Consider the following 23935-nt stretch of genomic DNA (forward strand, 5'->3'; position numbering starts at 1 on the left):
TGTAGTTTGTAATATGTTTTAAAGTCCAGGAAGAGTGAGTCTTCTGCCTTTGTTCTTTTTCAAGATGTTTTTTAATCCTCCAAATAAATTTCATAATTGGCCCTTCCATTTTTATAAAGACAGCTTTTGGAATTTTGATTGGGATTTTGTTGAATCTGTAAATCATTTGAGGTAGACTTGACATCTTAATGACTTTTGTCTTCCAATCCATGAATAGAGAATTCCCTTCCATTCATTTGCACCGTTGTTTTCTTTTAGCAATGTTGTAGATTTCTGTGTGCATGAAATGTACATGCTTGGTTAAATTTATTCCTAAATGTTTGGTTCGTATAGGTGCTATTGTAAATGGAATTTTTTTCTTGATTTTGTCCTCAGCATGTTCAGTACTAGAGTACAGAAACACTACTGATTTTTGCATGTTGATTTTGCATATTGCTACTTTGATGATTTCATTTATTTAGCAGCTAGTAGGTTTGTTTTAGATTTTTCAAGTCTTCTTTATAAAGGATAATGTAATCTGAATATACTGAAAATGTTACCTTCTTCCATTCCAATTCGTATTCACTTTAAAAAATTTCCTTTGTTTTGCCTAACTGCTCTGGCTAGAACATCCTGTGCAATGTTGAATAACGACAGTGGGCATCCTAGTTTGTTCCTGAACTTAGAGGAAAAGCTTTCAGTCTTTCAACATTGAATATGATGTTAACTATATGTTTTCATATATGCCCTTTTCATGTTTAGGAATTCTCCTTTTCTTCCTATTTTTCTAAGTGTTTTTATCAAGAAAGGATGCTGGGTTTTTCCAAGACGTTTCTGAATCAATGGAAAGGTCTGATAGGTCTAGTTCATTTATCATATTATTCAGGTTCTCTGTTTCCTTATTGCTCTTCCATCTAGATGTTCCATCTTGATAAAAGTGATGTATTAAAGTCTCTAACTATTATTGTAGAGGTGTCGATTTCTCCCTTCAGCTTTCCAAGTGTTTGCCTCATGTATTTTGAGGCACCATGGTTAAGTGTATACATATTTATGACTGTCATTTCTTATTGCTAGTTTGTCCCTTTAATTGATATATAGTGTTCTTTTTTTCCTATTACAGCTTTTGATTTAAAATCTATTTTTTCCAATATTACAATAGCAACCCCAGCTCTTTTTTGTTACTATTTTCAAGGAATATCTTTCATCCAACCTTTCAATTTAAATCTATTTGTGTTTTGGGGTCTACAATGAATCTCTTTTAAACAAATACAGTTGGACCATGGTTTCTTATTCTTTCTGTCTGTGTCTTTTGATAGGAGAGTTTAATCCATGAACATTCAGTGTTATTACTGTAAAGTTTACTTCAGCCATTTTTCCTTTGGTTTTTGTGTTATGTTTACTCCCTTTTCCTTTATTGCAACCTTTTCTTTAGACTTGATATTTTGTGATGTATCTTATCAATTCCTTTCACATTTCTGTTTCTTCATATTATTTTTTAAATACTTTTTTCCCTGGTTATGCTGGGGTTTGTATCACACAATCTGCATCTATAACCTATCAATTTGAAAAGAGATCAACTTAACTTCAGTGGCATATATATTCTTTGAATGTTCATTTCCTCAAACGGTTCCAAGTCACTCTTTCCTGCCTTTTTTTCCTTTCAACCTGCTGAAGTCCTTTTGGTGAGTCATGTAAAGCAGGTATTTTGTTGACAAACTCTCTCAGTTTCTGTTTATCTGAAAATTTTAAATTCTTCCTTAGTTTGAAGGACAGTTTTGCTGAATAAAGAATTTTTGGCTGGCAGTTTTTCTCTTTGAAAGTCTTAAATATTTCATACTACTGCCTTCTTGCCTTCATGGTTTCTGATGAGATATCAGAACTTAATTTTATTGAGGAACCCTTGTATGTAACAAATCACTTTTCTATTGCTACTTACAGAGTTCTTTCATCATTTTTGGAATTTGACGTTCTGATTAATATGTATCTCAGAGTAAGTCCATTAGGATTTATTTCTTTGGAGTATGCTGAACTTCTTGACATGTATATTTATGTCTTTCATAAGAGTTGGGAAATTTGGGGTCATTACTTCCTCAAATATTCTATGTGTCCCTCTTTCCCTTCTCTTCTCCTTCTGGCATGCCCATGACAGATATTTTATATGCTTTATTCTGTCACTCAAATCCCTGAGATACTGTTCAATATTTTCTATTCTTTTCTCTATCTTTCCTTCTGACTGTATGATTTTGACTTTCCTGGCTTCCTGTTCATTGATTCTTTCTTTTGCCTGTTCAAATCTGCTATTGTACACCTCTAGTGTATTTTTAACTTCTATTATTATGTCATTCATCTCCATAATTTCTGTTATATTTCATTTTATATTTCAAATTCTTTATGCTCACACATTGTCTACTTAATATCCTTTATTTCTTTCTGCATATTTTCCTTTATCTTCCTGAATTGATTTAAGAGATTTGTTTGAACTTCTTTGATTAACTGTTACAAATTCTCTGTCTTTTCTGAAGTTTTAATTTTTTCCATTGATTGAGCCATGTTTTCCTCTTTCTTAATATGACTTGGATTTTTGGCTGTCTAGGCATCTTATTATCTTAATGCATTAACTCTTAATGCCATTTTTCCCCCTCTTGTCTAGAGCTTTATTGTTGATTGGCTTTGTTTTAGGCTCTCCTTTGACACTTTGTCCAACTTATTCTGTACCCTTAGAATAATAGCCCAAGTTTAACTGATCAGATTTTCTCTACTCTTTTCCATCTAATTCTTGCCCTGGATATGCAGTACAATTTTTAAGATTTTACTTCTTATGTAATTGTTTTGCCTCTAGGAGAAATTGTCCTTTCCTCTGATGCTTCTCTGGGACTCTTCATCTATTCTTTTTGGTTTGTTTTTTTTTTTTTTTTTTGTAGAATTTTCTCCCCACCTCCTTTGATTGGATTAAATTCTTTCTTTCATTCAGTCCTCCATTTTCTCTTCATTCTTTAGTTCTGTGAACTTCCAGTCTTATAGCAGTTCAGTTTAATGCCTCCCCTTACCTTTTCTTTTTACTCTGTGAGGCTTTTCTCTCTGTTTTTTCCCTGTTATGTTATTCCACCCTGGGGAGTCAGTTGGGGTCAATCCAAAAAGGTGAGTCACTCCAGAAAAGTCAACTTTGTATTTAGGGATTCACACCAATAGTAACTGGATTGAGTTAGTGCACTTGGTCACTGCTGTTCTGCTTCAGTTTTTCTCCCCTGCTCCTATCTGTGAAGGCCTTTTGTATGCAGCACTCCTCAGTAGCTTTGTGCTCAGCTCTGGGACTGTGAATTTGGGTCTGTGTTAGGCAGCCAAAGGCATGCTGATGCAAAGAACCAGAAATTAGTTGGGTTGCATAATGGTTATATATTTGGCTTAAGAGCTTACAGATACCAGGCCATAAAGCGTAAGTTACTTCCGTCACCAAAGTCTATTTTCACGTGTTAGAGCAATACGGTTTCTGACATCTGCAAGGGTTCAGGTTTCCTGGTTTCCTCCCTTCCAGGGACTTGCTTCTCTCTGGGTTCAGGGTTCCTCTCTTCCCAGGGCTTGCTTCTTCTTGGGCTCAGGGTTCCTCTCTTCCTGGGGCTTGCTTCTCTTTTATCTGTGAACTTACTGCCCAGGGCCCCAGCTTAAGGCTTCAGCATCAAACTTCATCATCAAAACTCCGACATCAAAAACCCTCAACTCTGTCCTTTGCTATGCCTTTTATCTTGAGTCCTAACCCACCAAGTGTTGGGGACTCAGTGCCCTAATGACATGGTCCAATCAAAGCCCCAATCATAACTTAATCACACTCAGGTGCAGACCAGATTAAAAACATAATCCAATATGTATTTTTGGGGTTCATAACCATATCAAACTGCTATACTCTACCCTCTGAATTCCAAAGACATTACAATATTTGAAAAAAAAACCTTAAATTAGTAACAATACAAGTACTAAATCATATCACAATAAATTTAAAGAAATACAGCTTGTCTTGTGGCAAAGTCCTATCTGCTATAGACCTCTGAAACTTACAAAACAACTTATCTGCTTCCAATACACAAATGGACAGATGAAAGATAAACATTTTTATTACAGTAAGGAGAAATTGGGGGGGAAACATGAGTCACCAGTCCTCTACAGTTCAGTAGACCTGCTGGGCATTCTCAATTTGATCTCAAAGTCTGAAAGTCACTCTTACGATGATGGTTTCTTCTCCTTGGGACCTAATGGGAACCCATCCTTTCCACATGCTTGCCCAATGGCCATTTTCTTGGTTCTCCCCTCATCAAGCATCTGGGTGTCAACCAAATTCCAGACCTTACCCTCCAAGAGTGTTGGGGTGATTGCCACACTGTACCCAAACTTTGGGTTAGAGTCTTAACCCCCTAGAGTCACATCATGTTGATGTGAAGACAACATTCCCCCTAACCTTTGGCATGCAGGCTCAACCCTCTCAGAGCAATGAGTTGACCACCTGGCCTTTCCTAATCCATGGGGGACAGGTCCACCCCTCTCAGACGTATGGGGTTCTGACCTTAACCATCCCAATCCTTGAGGAATGTGCTCCACCCTCTCTGTGTCGTGGGGTGGCAAAACTTTCCCAGAACATCAGGCAGAAACATGTACCTTCTTCAACTTCTGGGGCAAACTCACCCTCTAGTACACATGGATAGGGTTCCTCCCTTAGCCCAAGGTGATGTCTTAATTCCAGATCTCAGTTTCCATGTTTTTCCTCTTGAAGTTGTTTACCCTTGAGTCTCTCTTTTCCATGTCCCATGTCTCTTTCAGTCCATGCTGACAGTGTTTTATTATTTGTTGGTTTAGCATGCAAGAAGCAGGGGTCCAAGCCATCAGACAGTGAAATTTTCCACAAGTGTTTCCGAGAAAACTGTGTCTTCAATCCTGATATACAAGTTCCAAGTTTAGTTAAGTCCTCCAATGGGGTGCTTTCATCTGATAGCTTGATTTCCAGATGCTTGGAATTTCCAGAATTAGTTTGTGTTTTCTTTGTGCCTGACATTTCAATCCTCAGTTTATCTCTCTTATCTAGCATTTTGCTACAAGCTGCAAGAAGAAGCCAAGCTGCATTCTCTGAGTTTACTTTGAAAATTTCTTTAGCTAAATGCCCAGGCTTGCCATTTTCAAATTCTGCTTTCCATAAAACACCATGAGTTAATCTCGCTAAGTTCTCTGCAACTTTAAAACACAGATCACCTTTCCTCCAGTTTCCAGTAACAGTTTCATAATTAACTTCTAATATATCATAAAAAGTCTCTTTACCATCCATATTGCTATCAGCAGTCGCTTCAAAGTGATCTAAGATTTTTCCATCAAGTATCTCACAATTCTTCCAAAAAATACCCCTTACCCATTTATAAAACCATTCCAGCTTTTCAGTAATCGCAAAAGCACTTCCCCACTCCTTGGTACCAAGTTCTGTATTAGTCAGTCAAAGGCATACTGATGCAAAGAACCAGAAATTGTTGGGTTCCATAATGGTTATTTATTTGATTTAGGAGCTTACAGATACCAGGCCATAAAGCATAAGTTACTTCCCTCACCAAAGTCTATTTTCACATGTTAGAGCAAGATGGTTTCTGACATCTGTGAGGGTTTAGGTTTCCTCGTTTCCTCCCTTCCAGGGACTTGCTTCTCTCTGGGTTCAGGGTTCCTCTCTTCCCAGGGCTTGCTTCTTCCTGGACTCAGGGTTTCCTGGGGTTTGCTTCTCTTTCATCTGTGAGCTTACTGCCCAGGCTCCAGTTTAAGGCTTCAGCATCAAACTTCATCATCAAAACTCTAACATCAAAACCCCTCAACTCTGTTCTTTGCCTTGCCTTTTATCTTGAGTCCCCACCACCAAGGGTTGGAGACTCAATGCTCTAATGACGTGATCCAATCAAAGCCCCATTCATAAGTCAATCACGCCCATGTACAGAACAGATGGCAAACTTAATCCAATATCTATTTTTGGAATCCATAACCATATCAAACTGCTACAGGGTCCTTGTGCATGGATATGCTTGGGTTTCTAACTCAGTGCTGTGTATTCCTCCTCAGTCTATATCCTTGGTGGTTAAGTCTGTATAACTCCCAAGCATTGCGTGGAACCAAGTGAGGAGGGGAAGAAGATCAGCTACCTAATATTTATTTTTCTTCAATTCAGCATTTGTGGAGTTCTTCTCCAGTCTCTACCATCCTCCAGAGTTCCAAGCAAGTAGAATTTATCCTTAGACTCACTGAATTTCTGAGGAATTTTTTACAGGGATGTCTTACATTGTCATGTTGATGACATCACTAACCTCTGAGATAGGTTTTTATTATGGCCTCTGATTCTCCTAATTCCTCTATATCAGTTGGTTTACCCCATTTGAGACACTTGTACATATATAAGAACCCCAGCATATTGGAAAAATTTTCCCCTTACCCCCAAACCCATAAAACCCTTGAAATGCAGAATGGAGCTTATATCTAAGCATTATCCTTGGAGTCACACATTTCTGATTTCAATGAACTGTGGCACTTGCTCTTGGTATGACCCCTAGCAACATATTTAAACTCCGGTTATTTAACTTACTTGGTCTCCCTTATAATGTTAGTTTCCTTGTCTATAAAAGAGAGATAATAATAGTACATAGTCCTCATAAAACTTTTGTAAGGAAATATTACATGCAAAGTTCCAGGTGCCCCTGTGATTGCTGGGGGTATTTTAAGCCAGAACATTTTTTCTTTTCAGCGAAAAAAATATATAAATGCTATTGCTTGTGTTAGAATAAAAGGGTTTGGTATTTTCCCTGACAGAGATATTGACTGATCATTAAGTGGATGGAATATTTTTATATTGTTATTTGATGAGATATGTTTCCCATATCTTTAAAAGCACATCTGGTAAAGGTTTACTTCTGTCTCCCATAAGGTAACCTGTCTCCATTGTGTTGATGTCACACTTAGTTTGTTTCTTCCAGGTAAAAATGATGCTTTTACATTGATTGGGGAAAATTACTATCTTTAGAGGTTAAACCATGGAATGAAGAAAGCATTTAAAACAGATGTTTGGGAATATATCCATTACATGTGAATTTGTTTTGAAAATATGTGTTGTCACCTACAAAACCTCTCATATCTTGCCTCATGTTCTAAGCTATTTGAATATTCTTTAAATGAGAAATTTCAATGAATTTTTATCACTTTGATTAAACTTTAAAAAATATTTCTTTGAGTGGTGTGAAAATGTAATTGATAGACATCAAGAAAGATGGTATTTACTAGACTAATAAGAATCAAAGCTTTACAGTAATTGGTGATTGAGTTGAAAAGTAAGAACTATAACAAGAGTTTCTTCCAACAATAGACCAATATGTATTTGTGGGATCATTTCCAGTTCTGACAGTCATTAGAACCAAGTACTGAATCTAAGCCAGGCTTTCTGAAAGCTTTATGACAAAATGCTAATGCAAGATTTAAAAAGAAAAAATACAGAATAAATGCAATGACTGCTCTCATTGAAACTGTTATTAACAATATGTCATATAGTATAACTGAGAGAAATGATTTTATGTACCATTACTAAATACCATAGAATTTCAAATATCCCTTTAGCCATCTTTATTTAATCCATTATTAATTACTATTTTTGTTTAATTGTGAAATGTAATAGATGTTAATGTATTAGTACATTTATCTATTCTATACATAAATAATATACATAGATGGGTCTGTATACTCAAATATTTTATCCTAAATAGTTTGAAAGGTCAAAAATATTTCAAAACCTGTTGACATGGACACTACTGATATTGTTGGGGGACACAGATAATTTATGAATTCTCTTTTCCAGGAGAGATAGATTAAAGGTTGAGTGAAGGAAAATGAAAGTGTATTCTGCTAGCAGCATCAGTCTACCCTGTATCCATCCCTTCCAGCTCCCGCCCCCATTCTTCCCTTCCTTCCCCCTTGTTCTTTGCCCTTATGGCTTACCTTTTATCTTGTATTTTAGGCACTAATGAGTTTTCTGGGACTCTCAATTTCTTCCCCATACCTAAGTTTATGGACTAAAGTATTCAGATCTCTTATCCAGACCAACCAGGGCATGAACTTCCCATCTGGAGGGGAGGATTAGGCCAGAGCAAGGCATAGTAGGGTTATATGGTTATAATTGGCTCACTCAATCTCTGCGTTTCTCTGTGCTCTAGAACATAATAAGAATTGAATGTCTTTTTTAAATGCTTTTACTTCACTGTGGTTGCCACCATGAGCTCAAGGGAATATGCCATAGCATCCAACATGGATAAAATTTAAGAAGTTCACATTTTGGCATTAAAGGGGGACCACCTACTCTTTCTGGATAGATGCAGAGAGGTATTGGGTTGAAAGTATCAGCAACACTTGCAAGCATTTTTGAAACTAGTATCTAGAGATTTGTTTCATGACCTGACCCGTGGATCAGTCGAACCAAGACCTGGGGGAGGGAGTGGGAATGAAAGGGGACAAGAGACATGAAGAATGGAGACAAGACAGGATTCTGATCAAGTCTTGTTTATTGAGGGTCAGTCAGGGGTATTTATAGCCAGGGATGAATGAGGTTTCGTGCCACAGATCTGATTGGTCCACGTCACTAAGTCTTTTTGTGGACGTTTCAAAACAACCGTCTTGAGTGGCATGAGGATAGAAACTTAATTACTACAGCGAGGGTGGGGAAATGGAAACTTAACCGGTTAATATCTACAAATAGCGCTTAGCAACAAGATTGCCAATACAACACACAGTGCCAGAGGCAGTTTCCCACAGGTCCCCCTTTTCTTTAATATTTTTAGCAGAAAAGGAAGACTGACAAGATGGCCCATTCTGGGGGGACTGTGCCTGTCTTAGTTCAGGGCTGGCAAACAGACGTTCGCATTAGACCTTACCCGTCATTGAGAATCGTGGCAGCAAAAGGCCGTGTCTCTGTCTTAGGTGGTTGTTATCATGAGAATGCCTTGCCCAGTTGCCCGTCATTGACTAACCAGTCCAGCGCCTCAGAAGATACTGATGAGATATTCATGGTCTGGGATCAGGCCTATCAGCTGGATCCATTTGCAAGTAATGGTCAGACCCCTCGTTGTAGTCGGCCATGTCCAGTGTATGATAATGGACCTGGATGGGCTGCATTTTTATGGCATCTCGTTGTTGCTTTAAAAAAGCCATAATCTTGTTAAAGAGAATAGGTCCTAGCAATAGATGTATTAGTAAGCCAAGCAGAGGTCCCAAGAAAGGGAGTAGATAGGGCAATAGTCCATTCATCCCAATCCACAGGGGGTTGTCAGTCAGCTCCTTTCTTCTTTTCTCCAGGTCTTCTTGAAGCTTCTTAACCTTGTCTCAAACAATGCCAGATTTATTAGCATAAAAACGACACCTTTCCTGCAAGGCCAAGCATATCCCACCATGCTCTGCCGTAAGGAGGTCTAGCCCTCTCCTGTTCTGCAATACTACTTCAGCTAACGAATCCAATTGATCTTGGATGTCTTGTATATGCTAGATAAGGCTTAGACATCATCAATTAATTGCTTAGATAGCTTTGTGTATTGATTAATGGATATCCCCAAACCTGATGTTCCAGTGGCTAAAGCTCCAAAGATACCTAATGTCACTAAAAGTGGAACAAATTGAATGACCCTCTTAGAGCGACCGGCAATAAAGTCCATCCTCGGAATAGGCACAGGTTCAGTTCCCCCCACAATGTCTACAACTGGGAAAAGAATGGCAAGGGTACATGTCCCTGTCCAATTAGATGGCAAGAAGGTATATGCGAGGTCATTGCCACAAATGAATACTGTGCCATTACCGGCGCAAAGAGCATCAGAGGTATTGAGTGTCATGTTGCATTGGGCAAAGGCAATACGTCCTAAATGAAGTTCATGACTATTATTGATCAGTGGAGAATGGAGGCAGAAAACAGCATACGCATCAGTGAAAATGGGTTGTACCCTAATGGGTGGGATGATAGTGCAGGTTTGATTACTAAGGTAAGATCTATTACCTGCAGGTAGCACTAAGGGTACTGAGTTTCCTATACGTAAACACAGCCAGCAGTCTTGTGCAGTGTTAGGTTGGGACTCATTGAGCAATTTATAGACAGCTAAAAGGATATCAAAAGTCTGAGCATCTATATTTACACTCTCAGTCTTTGGTAAGGCTAAAGGGTGATATTCAAGTTGAGGGAATGAATTCCTAGTAATTTCCTCTATTCTTTCTTGGATAATCACCTGCCGGGCCTGATCTTATGGACCTCCTCCGTCTGAAACATGGACCCGAGGAATTTTATTCCAGCAAACAGTGTCTCCCACGGTACCGAGACAGCCGGCTTCTACTAAATGATTACTCTGTGGGGGGTTAGGATTCACGCCCCAGTCTCCTCCAGTGCTGCCAGATTTGGTACGAGCTAATTTGGCAGTATAATAGGTCTTATTGTTTTTGGTGCATGATTGTACCTCAATATAACAGCTGCTGTGCATGGATGGGTATATAGATTCACAGTGGCAGGCTTCCTGTCCTCCTCGCTATCTAGCGAGATCAAGTCCTCCTCCAGACCGGACGCTCCGGGTGCACCAGGCAGTTTGGACTTTGGGCAGTCTGCTGATTTCTTAGCGTTGGTGGCAAGAGCCTCCAGCCCCTGCCCTTCTTGTAAAATTTCCTCACCCTTCTTAATAACATTTGCCACCACCGTGTCCCTATGGCGAATACTTAAAATATCATTAATGAGATTCCAATATGAGAATGGGGTTACTGGGATTCTTTCAGGGCCAAAAGTTTTGTAAAAGTCCTGTAAAGCATCCCCTACTCTTCCATCTTCTCTCATCAATAGTTCCTTCTTGAGGAAACCATGGACATACTTCCTTCAAAAACTCAAAAAACCTTAATAACTGTTTTACTTTCACCTTTACTCCTCATGTCTTTAATGCCTCTTGGAAACCCTCTACAAATGTCTCATGCTGGCTCATTTCTTGCCCCATAATCGCCGATCACTTACTGAGGCTGCAACCGAGAGGCAGGTTCCCCTCTCGGCGTCCTCTGAAATTCTCGCATCCTGGCAGGCTCCTCGGTCGGCATTCCTCACTTGATCCCTCGTACTTGGGTCTCTGTTCGGGCGCCACTTGACCTGACCCGCGCGGATCAGTCCAACCAAGACCTGGGGGAGGGAGTGGGAATGAAAGGGGACAAGAGACACAAAGAATGGAGACAAGACAGGATTCTGATCAAGTCTGGTTTATTGAGGGTCAATCAGGGGTATTTATAGCCAGGGATGAATGAGGTTTTGCGCCACAGATCTGATTGGTCCATGTCATGAAGTCTTTTCATGGATATTTCAAAACAACCGTCTGAGTGGCATGAGGATAGAAACTTAATTACTACAGGGAAGGTGGGGAAACAGAAACTTAACCGGGTTAGTATCTAAAAATAGCACTTAGCAACAAGATTGCCAATATAACACCAGTGCCAGAGGCAGCTTCCCACAGTATCATCTGAACCTATTAAATAAAAGCATTCCCATTTCCCTTATAGTCTGATGACATTTTTCCTGTTTAATATTGCCTTGCATATGCTTTAGTCATCTAGTGTTTATTGGGTAGTCACAAGTACAGGCTAGATATGGACTTTGCATAGAAATGTGCACCTTGATTATTATGATCAAGTTGATTCATTTTATTTTTCACCTCCACGATCCTTATGCTTATTCGTTAACATTCCCAATTTTTCCCTCTCTTTTTTTTTCTGGAGTTATGATACGTATTTTGGCAGTAATGGATTTCCCTGTTTCATTATTGCTATGTCTTCCCTTCTGTCAAATAGCAATTTTTCCCCACTTCTGTCTCATCTTGCTAATCCATCTCCTTCTGTTATATGTAATCTATCTGCACTAATCCCATTCTCTTTTTTCACTTTTTAAAAATCCCTCTGTTACTGCCCAATCATTCCATGATTTTTGCTTTCTTTCAACTGATACCTTAGGCTTAAGCATTTTAATAATTCCTAATTTGCTTGCAGATTATCTTTCCAGAGTAGGCCCAGTGAAAATTACTTCTTTGTCCTCCTTATCTTTTGCTCTATCTCTTCATTAACAGCACTACAAACAACTGAGCTAACTGGTCGGAAGAGTCACTTTGAGGGAGAACCAATAGACATCAAACATTTGGTTTTATGAAAGGCAGAAATTGTTTCCCCCTGGAGAACACAGAGTTCTTTCAGTAGAAAATAGGATGCAGTTTTACCTTTTGAGTACTAAGGGACATGTCTGTTATTCAGACAAATTGTTGGTCAAGCTGTGACAGATTCTACCTCCTATACTGTAATGATAGAAGGAGTTTTCAAAGTACCCTCACTCATTAACACATTATCTTCTGCAAGCTCTTTTACAAGAGATATTTTAAAGATTAGTATGCATAAGTTAAGTTTCTTGGAGGCATTTTAAGTGTATTTCTTCATAAGTAAACCTTTCAATAAAAGGCATAGATAATGATCATAATTTATTTTGCTAGCCTCCTCTTCTTTAATTTTTGCCTATTTGCCCACAGGAAGGGTTACTACCTCATTTTCTTTAAAAGTTTCAATTCCCAATTTTACCTTGCTTTCTTTTAAGGAGTTATTTGGTGGCTAAAATACTGGCTCCCGTAGTTTTATTCCCCAGCTTGCTTTTTGCTCACAATCCTCTGTTGCCATCTTCACTTTTCTCTGGTTTTTCTGACTACCTCTTTTATACTTGGCATATTACCTCTAAGTGTAAAAAATAACCATATGATTTGTGTTTTTTAATCATTGCTCTACTTGCCACATCTAGCCATTCTTTGAGGGACTGTCATATAAAGCAAATCTCCACAAAGATTTTATAGCGTGAGTTCAGGAGCAGGAATGTTCAATACTTGGTGTTTCCAGAATTTCCGGCTTTGTTAATCAGCTTTATCTCAGAACTTTGGTGTTTCTCTTGTCTTCAAAATGGTCTGCCATGAACTTGCTTAAAATATTGCAAACGCTGTATGATGTGTGATGGTTAACAAATTTTTTTTTTCTTAAAGAGAAATTCCCTTAACTGAAAAAGTCTTATTTTTCCCCATTTTTTCCAAAATGTGTGCTATGATATATTCAGTTTTTCTACCAGTCATTAGCATTATTTTTAAAATTTATTTAATTTAATTAATTTATTTTACATTCCTTTATTTCTTTGCAAGCTGCTTCTGCCTACAGAAGTAGTTCTGGGAGGACATGCTTGAAATAAGTTTCCTGTTCCATCTTTCATCTGCCATCCAGTGGATTGGCACCAACATCTAGCACCCCAATTTATGCATAGGAGTTACTCTGTTCCTTCTAGAATTGGGTCAGAGACCCACAATGTAAGTGCAGGCTGGTTCTACATCACCCTGTGGAGGGGCCAACCAGGGCACCACAACCTGTCCTACCATTTTTAAAACTGCATTTTCTTGATTCAGCACTTGCCCAGTTACTGCAACCCTTTACTTGTTTGCTAGAGTTTTAAGGAAATTGACTCTGCCAGTGTTTGCTAGTTATTATAAGATTCTGCAGGGGAATGGGACCTTGGAGCATCTTACACTACCATCTGGCTTGGCTCTGTTCATAGGAGAATTTAATTCTCTTCTTCTACTTATTTTCTTAAGTTTTAAAGATTTTAACATGTTTTTAAAGTTTCATAAAACGGCCATAATTTCTCATTTTATTCAGACAATCAAAACTTTTTTTTTTTTTTTGAGGTAGTGTGGCCAGGGATTGAAACTGAGACTTCATGCATGGAAAGCCAGTGCTCAACCACTGAGCCACATAGGCTACCCTAAATTGGTTTTCCCATTTGTTTGCTTTTTGCTTTGTTTTGTTTTTCAGAGACACCAGGAACCAAACCCAGGACCTCCCAAATGGGAAGCAGGCATTCAACAGCTTGAGCCACATCCACTCCCAGTATCTTTATTTTTTTTAAATTTAAAGTAAAATATCTCCAACTTGGTCACCACTTATTTCCAACTTCACCACCACCAAATTCTCCGAAGAAAATTCAACTTTCCATTTATGCAGGGAATTTGAATGAAGTCAATAAGTATCTTTTGATTCACCTACTCTGAGCAAGATACTCTGCTGGTATTGTAGGTGATGCAAATATCCGTTTAATTTATGATTCAATCCTCCAATAGTTTGTTTCCATTTGCAAAAAAAAAAGTCATCTTTATGTCTCCAAAATTCTTTGCTGAAGGGCGATGTTTATTGTTTGGTTTTTATAGACAATCTGGTCTGTATGATCCAAATTAGATTTTAAAAAGCTCTTTCATTCCGAATTGGCAGTTATTTAAGGACACTGGGGACAGATGATTCTGGTATCCCATTATGTATCATCTCCAATGAGACTTAATCACTTTTTAGAGGTATCATTTCATTTAATCCTATGGACATTTTTGAGTCTATATATCTACAATGCATCTTCTTAATGCAACGGGATTTTTGTACTATAATTATACTTTTTTATATTATTGAGTTTTTATATTCACTTTAGTTTGGAGGGGGTCCTTAAAAGCATATTATGAATAGCTATTTAACTGACATATATGTAACTTTATCTTTAATGACAGAATATTGATTATAAAATTAACTGCAGTCATAGACTTTTAGAATTAGATGGAACCTCAGAGATTATCCGATGTACTTTGATAGCTGATGAATAAGTTGTCACCAACTTTTACTAACATCTTTAGCACCCTGATGAATGAGCATATATTCTTATTTAGTAGGATTTTCTGAATCAGACAGTTTAAATTTTAGTCAAACTTCTTTAGAGAACTTAAATCTCAATGGTTTTCTTTTAAAATGATTATGATTAATCTTTGTCCTCCCTCTTAGAGTCATATGGAACAATTTTTATCAATCGCTCTTTTCCCCGATGGCAATGAATCGTTCCAAGCTGGAGTAAAGCATTACAAATTGGCTTAGGAAAAGAAAAGATTTATTGGCACAAGGCAGGGTTTGAGGTACAGTTTGCTCCTGAAGTATATGGCAAAATTGGCTCTTTGCCTTTCTATTTAGAAAACTCTCTCAGGAGAGATTAACAGTCTTATCCATAGGTAAATTAGATACACTAAAGATATTTTTAGCTCTTTTACACATTATTGCACTATAATGAATAATAGTTAACTGAAACCTTTAAGTTTGTATTTTTTTTCACCTTCCTACTTTTCACATCAATCTGATCTTTTGTTTGTGAATTTCCTTTAGGAACAAATTCTGGAATTTGTATTCATTATATTTTTTCTTGTCTAATATAGGCTATAATAGCAGCTAATTGAAATCTTCTGGGATTCTAGTGCTTTCACCAAACCCATTAGCTGTTTCTCTCTTTTTTCGGTTATCTGTATTTTTTTGAATATGTCAATTATGTCCTTAAATTATATAATGTCTATAGATTGCCTAATGCTCCACTTGAAGCATATATATCCTCAATGAATATTTGGGTCTAGCTATATCTTCATGCAAAACATTCCTAAGTCATTAACTGGGACAGCATACAATATAAAACTCTTCCCTAAGACTTGACTCTTACATAATGCTAATATGACTTTCAGCCATTCTTTGTACTATCATGTTGAAATTTCACCCAGGTTTTGTTTTGCCAACTTGAGATAGAGTAAAATATTTATCATATGTCCTGCACACAAATGCACAATTACAGATATATACCTAAATACCTATGTATATATGTGTGTGCATATGCAGTGTAGTCACTGAATACTTAACACACTAGCTATTTCTGGTCTTGGACTATGTTTTTTCTCTTTTCCACAATTTTCCATAACTTTATTTTTCTTATAATATCAGAATACAGTTTATTCTACATTGGATTCACTTTTGCTTATAACCCCATGGTGTTTTATTATCTCAACCTACAAAGTTTTATGGTAGTTGGCATAACTTCATGGATGAACATAATGAGAGATAAGGTAGCGGATTTTTACTAGAATATCACTATTTTTAATGATATAATTTATAGATGGCATCAGCCTTTCCTTGAAAATGAATATCATTCACTCACATGGAATAATATATTAAAATTATTTTAACTAATTGAAGCTTCAATAACTATCTGATTATAAAATACTAATTCATACTTTTCTTAGCTAGCAACAATAACTAGTTTGAAAATAAAATTACCATCAAAGATCTTATCCAAAGTAGTACCTCTAATTTAATATCTTTAAATATACATTAAAAAGTTTATAGGGCCTTCATAAAGAAAATTATAACATTTTATTGAGACTTATAAGTAAAGATTTGCATTATTAAGGGGACAAAGATGATGAATGGAAGGGTGCAATTTTGGAAAGAAATTAGTGTTCCTCCTAATTGTATTTGTTAGTGTTTTAGGCAATAATAAAAACATGCATTTTTTTAATTTAACAAATTCTGGTTAGAGTAATACCTGTGCAAGAATTGTCAGGCATATTTTGAAAACAGAGAGTCATGAATGGAAATGTTCCAAAACACGTATTCAAATATTTTTAAATTGCTTATTTAGAAATGTATTATTGATGTATACTAGAAATATATATATATTTAAAATGATATCTAAAGGTAATAAATGGCAAATGTAGTATTTCACATTGGTGGGTCGAATGGTTTGAGAACAATTATCTTGCCATTTCTAAAAACCTAGAGCTGATTACTTAATTTTATTCCTTACAATGTCTGTTCAATTCTCTTTCCCTTTTTGGAAGAGGGTGAGCATAATAGTTGAAAGTGGGCAGAAAAGGGACTTTTGAGTACTGATAATGCTCAGTTGGTAATCTAGATGTTGGGTGCATGTGTGCTCAGATTTTGATAATTCCTCATGCTGTACTATTAGAATTTGTGTTCTTTTATCTATATATGATATAAATTATTAAATAGTTAATTAAAATAAATGTTTGAGAATCTTCTCTATAGTTAGTCTGGGAGATATATCAGTACAAAACCAGGTAAATTCAAAGCTGATGATTCTTTTCTAACCATTTAGACATACTTCATATGGGGTCAGGTCATTTACTTTCTCCCAAACCCTCAAATGAGGTAATGTTTTATCATTAGAAAACTTTTACATAGATTGCATTTCTAAAAATAAATTAGCATCATAATTTACATAATATGGAACATTTCATTCATTCTATTCATGCCATTTATTATTTAATTAATGCACAGGAAAGAAAAAATAGTATTAAAGAAATGGAATTTTAGTTTAAATATTTAGAGTAGTGTACTATATGCTGTATGACCAAACAGAAAATTTCATAATGTATTATCTTTGGTAGCTTTAATATGGCAAAAAGAAATGAGAGAAATTTTCTAAGAGTTTAAGGTAAAGTTTTAACTTAACAAATAAGTCTAAATACATTAATTTGATATTTTCCTTTTGAAATTTTGATAGTTAACCTGTAAGGAAAGGAAAATGCTACTATTCTAAATTATAAGAAAAAATTAGTGAATAAATATTTATTGATTGATACTTTATATTTCAAAAGGATTTGTTGAACCTAACATTTCACTGTGATATTCAGTTTATAGTATCTTAATATATTCTCATGATAAAAGAGTGTTTTTAAACAAAGTAACTATGGCCTTTTACTACCTTAGCAAATTGACTGTTGGTCTTAGTGAACATCAGACTGAAGAGTGAAGGCAATCTCGATTATTATAGTGAATTCTGACCAGTTTAGATCACTTCAGTCTCTGAATTTACATGGTCCCAAATGAAAATGGATGTTAATCCTATTTTTCCTACATGATTTTGAGATACATAAAGCCCAGTAGACATCTTATATCTTCACACAGTTTAGCAGAATTCTAGGTATACATTAACTGCTGAATGCTTGATTTATTGGATTTCATTTTGTATAGCAGGAATTGCACCTTGATGCCTTAGCCAAACTAACTGATAGCTTCTTATTTGTGAAGGCTCTGTCACAGTTGTCCTCCTCCCTGAGGCTTTAAAATATCCTCACACATCTCCTTGAGGTTCATGGTTGGATGCCCATTCATATTACTCTAGATCTAGACTATGTGCTTCCCTTAATCTTCCTGCCTAATTTGCTTACAGGTAATTCCCTGTCCTTGACTTAAGATTCAAAGTCATCGCTCTGACACTAACTCACCCATGCCAATACTCAGGTTCCTGAATTCTATTTCATCATTTATTTTCTTTGCTATTCATTCATTAACTGATTCTTAACATCAATTCCTCAATAAACCTTGGATTACTGTGAACTGGCAAGAAAAATCAGATATAGTCTCTACCTCCATAATGTATAAAATGCACTGAAGGTAGCAGATAAATAAAATCACAACCTCTAAGAACACATAAATAGTATTTTATCTGAATTAACAGTAGAGTACTATATGAGAGCAAAGAGCAACAATTTACTGAATACAGATGCTTAATTTATCTAGAAGAAGAAACACCTAATAGATTTGGAGATCTAACTGTGACAAATTTGTGACTTCTAATCCCCCAACTCCGCATGAGCTTAAGGGCATGAGTGATCAGCTCTTTATGAAGAAACCAAGAAAATAGGCATGGAGAACATGTGCTAATCTGGGCAGAGAGAAGGCATTTGAAGCAAAAACCAGTACTCAGCCATTAGCGCTAGTGTCATCCTGCACAACTCCAGTTTTAGTTTAGTTTTTTTTTTTCAAGTATGCAATATTGTGATCCCAGAATGGCAATATGAGAAATTAATTACAACTTCTAAGATTATTTATAAAGTATTTTTAAAAATTATACTATGTACCTATATTAGCTTTAAAGGACATAAAATTTGAAGTTCATTAACTTAAAAAGTCATGATTTTTACCCAATAAAATAAATCAACAGAGAATATTTTATCAAGTTGAATGGCCCCAAAATGTTTTTTAAAAATCTATATTTAGAATCACAGAACTTGGAGTCACAAGGAAAGTTAAAGTTCTTATTGACCAATTTTCTTCCATATGTTAGAACCATATTTCAGTTTACCTGGTAGATGCCCATCACAAATCTCTGAATATTTCAGTGGTAATTAACTCCCATCTGTAAAGGCAGCTGTTCTACATATTGATCTAATGGTTGATCTTTGTAAGTTCCAAAAATCTGCCTTGATTAAGAGCATAGAGGCTGTGGAGTCCAATTGTTTAGTTCAAATCCTGGCTACACTACTTACTAGCAGCATAACTTTGACCAAATTGTATAAATCCTTTGTATCTTGTATTTTTTCTTCATCTGTCAAAAGTGATAATAATAGCATCTACTTCAGTGAGAGTATGGATTAAATTAGCTAATGTATGTGAAGTGCTTAAAATTGTAATTAGCATAAAGTATGTGCACATTAAAATTTAATTATAAATTTATTGTTATTCATAATGTCATTCCATATAACTACACTGAATGGATCCCTTCTAGTATTCTGTTCTCTATAGAAGAGGCAAACTCTGACTAGTATGACTGAAGAAGATCTCCTAAATTTGTGCCTTCTCTCTTGTTCACTTCTCTACACAACAGCCAAAGGCTATCACTCAAATATTCAATAAGATAAGGTTTTTCCACTTCTTACAACCCTCAAAAATAAGTGTCAACACACTTAGACTAAAATTCAAATGCTTCACCAAATCCTTCAATGCCAAATACAAATGACTTCTGCCTAACTCTCCAACTTCACACCCACCTTTGTTTATGGCAACCTTCCCACACTGTTGTTTTATTTTCTCTTCCATGAATAGGTCTTTGGCACTCACTGTATCTTAAGCCTAGAAGAATCATCTATATCCACAGAGTTTATAAGAGTCCCTGACATGTAGTAATCAGTTACTTCAGATTGGACAAATAGAGTCTATTCCAACCTTCATTTTTGGAGGTAAGCCCTATAATGTACAAAGAAACCCGTTGACCTTTCATTGGAGATAGGCCCTTGTCACCACTTCGTGTATCAGTGTTATTTATTTTTTTTTTTGCCCCAAGACAAACTTTATTTTTTTTGTTTTTTTACTCTTTTTTTTTAAAGGTACATAGAGCCCATAGAATGTTGCTTTAAAAAATATAAGAGGTTCCCTTATACCCCACTCCCCATTTCCCCCACTCCTCCCACATCAACAACCTCTTTCATCAGTGTGGCATATTTATTGCATTTCATGAATACATTTTGGAGCACGGCTACACCATATGGATTATAGTTTACATTGCAGTTTATACTTTCCCCTAGTCTATTCAGTGGGTTATGGCAGAATATATAATGTCCTGCATCTGTCCCTGCGATATCATTCAGGACAACTCCAAGTCCCAAAACTGCCCCCCATAACACACCTCTTCTTCCCTCTCTCTACCTTCAGCAACTCCCATGACCACTGTCTCCACATCAGTGATATAGTTTCTTCCATTGCTAGAGTCATAATAATTCTATAGTAGAATACCAATAAGTCCACTCTAATCCACATTTTATTCCTCCATCCTGAGGACCCTGGGATGGTGATGTCCACTCCACCTCTGAATTGAGAGGGAGCTTATATCCCACAACTGATGGATCCGTTCACCTGCTTGCCATTGTAGACTCTCTTGGTTCCCTGGTGTGGTGGTTGACCATCCTCACCTCCCTGTTATCTGACCTGGGTAAGTCCAACAACCAGGAGAGTAGGTATTGCAATTCTGCTGAGGCTCAGGGCCCAGGTGGCACATAGACAGTCCAGAGATTCAACTTGCCTGGGCATACACCAACCCAGCACCAACCATAGGTTCAGTAAAAGCAACAGAAGAGGCATGTGTAGAGAGGTCACATCTGAGTCCAACTCCATTACACGCAGGAGCACCAATTGAAAGTAGGACCCACTGGCAAGGCACTGAAGTCCGGAGCCATCTGCCATGACCATATAACCTGGGCATCTCTGTAGCCCTCAGGAGCACCACTACCTGTGGTTGGATCTACTTTGGCTGTCTCTGGGATCCTGCTGAGACGTGCATAAGCATGACCCCTCTGATGACCTCCTGACTCATTTTGAAATCTCTTAGCCATATAAACTCATTTCTCCTTACTATTTCCCCCTTTTATTCAAGGTATTTTCTAGTTGCATCACCAGCTGGTAATTGGGTGTAATCCCTCAGCACCAAGGAGTCTCATCCCTGGGAGTCATGTCCCACACTGGGGGGCAGGTAATGCATTTACATGCAGAGTTCGGCTTAGAGAGTGGCCACATTTGAGCAACATGGAGACTCTCAGGAGGTAAATCTTAGGCACCATGCAGCTCTAGGCCTCACTGAAATTTCTAGCACACAGGCTTATATGCATAGTTATCAATATCAAGTGCCCATCATTAGACCATCCTTCCTCACTAGTCTGTGTCCTTGCACTTGGGGGATTTTTGCTGTTCCCATTGGGGAATGTGACAAAGCTCCCCAGGATGGGAACTCAGCACTCCCTCAGTTGTCATATATAACTCTATCTACTATGACAATACTCAACGAACATCTGAACATATCTATATAACCTATATGCATGCCCTCTAGAACTCCCTTCCACCCATGCATCCTCCATCAATGACACTCCACATCAGTGTTCCTCCCCTGCTGCCATGGTTGAACCCCTCTGTGATCCAAAACTTCTTCAAAAATGAAGGCTAATATATTGCCAAATTCAATTAGAAGGAAAATGAAATAGTAATGATAGGTTTAAAGATTAGAAATAGAATACATAATAATTTAGAAAACCTAAAATAAAGTAAAAAATAGATTTGGGCATTAAAAAATAAAAAATATCATAAAATATTTTTTTGATGTTTTCCTTTCATCACTATTATAGGTGTTGCTCTGTATGTACAGTGGCAAGTTAATCTCTTCCATCTCTTCCTCAGTGTTTACATCCTTTTTAAAAATTTTTCTTATATTAAAAAGTTTCAGGTCATAGTAAGTCACATATAGAATATAGGGGACTCCCAGATACCCAACATCAATCCCTTTTCTCCTTTCCCCAGCAACGATCTTTTTATATGTGGATTTTGGGGGAGGGAGGAAGTTTGTGAGCTGATGCCCACATGGTCAAAATCTATGATAAAGTGGAGGTAAGTAGTTGTGCAGTGAAGGGATAAGACAGAGGCATAGGGATACTATTGGGTGCGGCTTTGCAGGTTTGAGGGCAGCTAGGTTTGGGAGGATGGGTCAGATAGTCCGTGAAACTGTGGGGAGGGTTGGGGAAGGAGCAGGTGAACATGGGAGATTGTGTTTGAAACTATAATGTTAAGAAAACTCTTTAGAAAATATAATAAGGTAGGGTTACTGGTTTAAGGTGTTTGATGGGGTCATCTGGCACAGGGTGCACCTAAGTTAATATTCTAGGGAGTGTCTGAGTGCTCACCTTGTCATAGTGTGTTATATTAGTGAGTGGAGACCCATACAATGAGAGGGAAGGTGTTGTACCCCCATCCTGGGGAGGCCTGATCCTCTCAAATAGAGGGAAGGGTGTCTCTCAAGAGCATGGGTAGCTCTCAATGGGGGAGGACAGAGTAGTGTGTCAAGCCCTCAGCATTGTTGCAAGTATCTATGAATCTTGTCCTTCAAGCAGTGAAGCTTGGTTGTCACTGTGGGCCCAGAGGGGTGTGATAGAGAGGAATAGAATTGATGGAAGAGTGGGTAACTGGGGAACAATGGAAGTGTTCCACAAGATGGTGCAACAATAGATAGAGACCATGTTAAATTTCTCCAAAAATGTATAAAAGTGTATAGTCTAAAATGTAAACCATAATATAAACCATAATGTAACCAAAAATTTATGAAAGTGTACAGTCTAAAATATAAACCATAATGTAAACCAAAATGGAACTATGGTTAGTAGCTATGTTTCAATATCTGTATATGAGTGTTTCTTAAGGGAGATTTTTATCCATTGGATCCATTTAGCAAAATGCCTTATCACTTATCACCTGAAAAGAAGGCAGCCCTGGAAGGAAGCAGTCCTGTACTTATTTGCAAGTCCCATCACACAGAATCTACATGACTTGAGACAAGTCACTTAATACCTCCATCTACTAATCTGTTAAATGAGTAGAATAATATCTTCCCCTTGAGTTATTATTATGAGTTTATTATATACACACACACACACACACACATATATATACACGTTTGCCAGGAACACGGTATATATCAATATGTAACTATTGTTATTATTTAATATTCATAATTTTGGGCATTAGTTCTCATTACCATTGTGCACAGGAGGAAACTGATGATCAAAGACATTAAATAACTTCAAACAGGTCTCAAGATGGTAGATGGTGGATATCAATGTCCAAATTTAGTAACATGAGCATCGGAAATTTGTTTCCACTTCTCGGGTTCAGTTTTCTGTAACAACACCCACAAATACTTGACTAATAATTTGCACCAGCTCCCTAACAAACATCATATTGAACTAAATTCCGGTATATGGATGCAGAAAAGGGCTTTCAACTGGGACTCCTGGTAGATACCATCAAGATGAGTCAAAATGTAGCAAACGTTTATACTTTATTAGAGATTATTTAAATTCCACATCTTGTAAAAATAATTTTTTTCTTGGAGAATTTGACTCAATGTTAAAAGCTTTTCAAAAGGAAATATTGAAAGATTTCTGCTTCCAGTAAGGTAGATTAGACATATATTTCCCTATTTGTTTTACTAAGTACAACTAAAAATACTGGATGTTATATATAAAATAAACAAAAGAAGACTGAAAAGTAGAGAGAAGAAAGGAAACCAGCTAAGGACAACTGGACCTCAGAAACAAAATGATGCTGAGTTCTCTAGGTTTTTTTTAGTCTTAAATATCCTACCTTTGGAGCTGAAAAAGTCAACAATATAAAATATCTGTGGCTTAGACCAGTAAGTCCTCAGCAAAAGCCTGTTCTTTCTATTCAGAGGACAAGGAGAGGGTTAGCCTAGCAAGACAGAAAG

Source organism: Dasypus novemcinctus, chromosome 26 (assembly GCF_030445035.2).
Source record: "Dasypus novemcinctus isolate mDasNov1 chromosome 26, mDasNov1.1.hap2, whole genome shotgun sequence".
NCBI classification, from domain to species: Eukaryota; Metazoa; Chordata; class Mammalia; order Cingulata; family Dasypodidae; genus Dasypus; species Dasypus novemcinctus.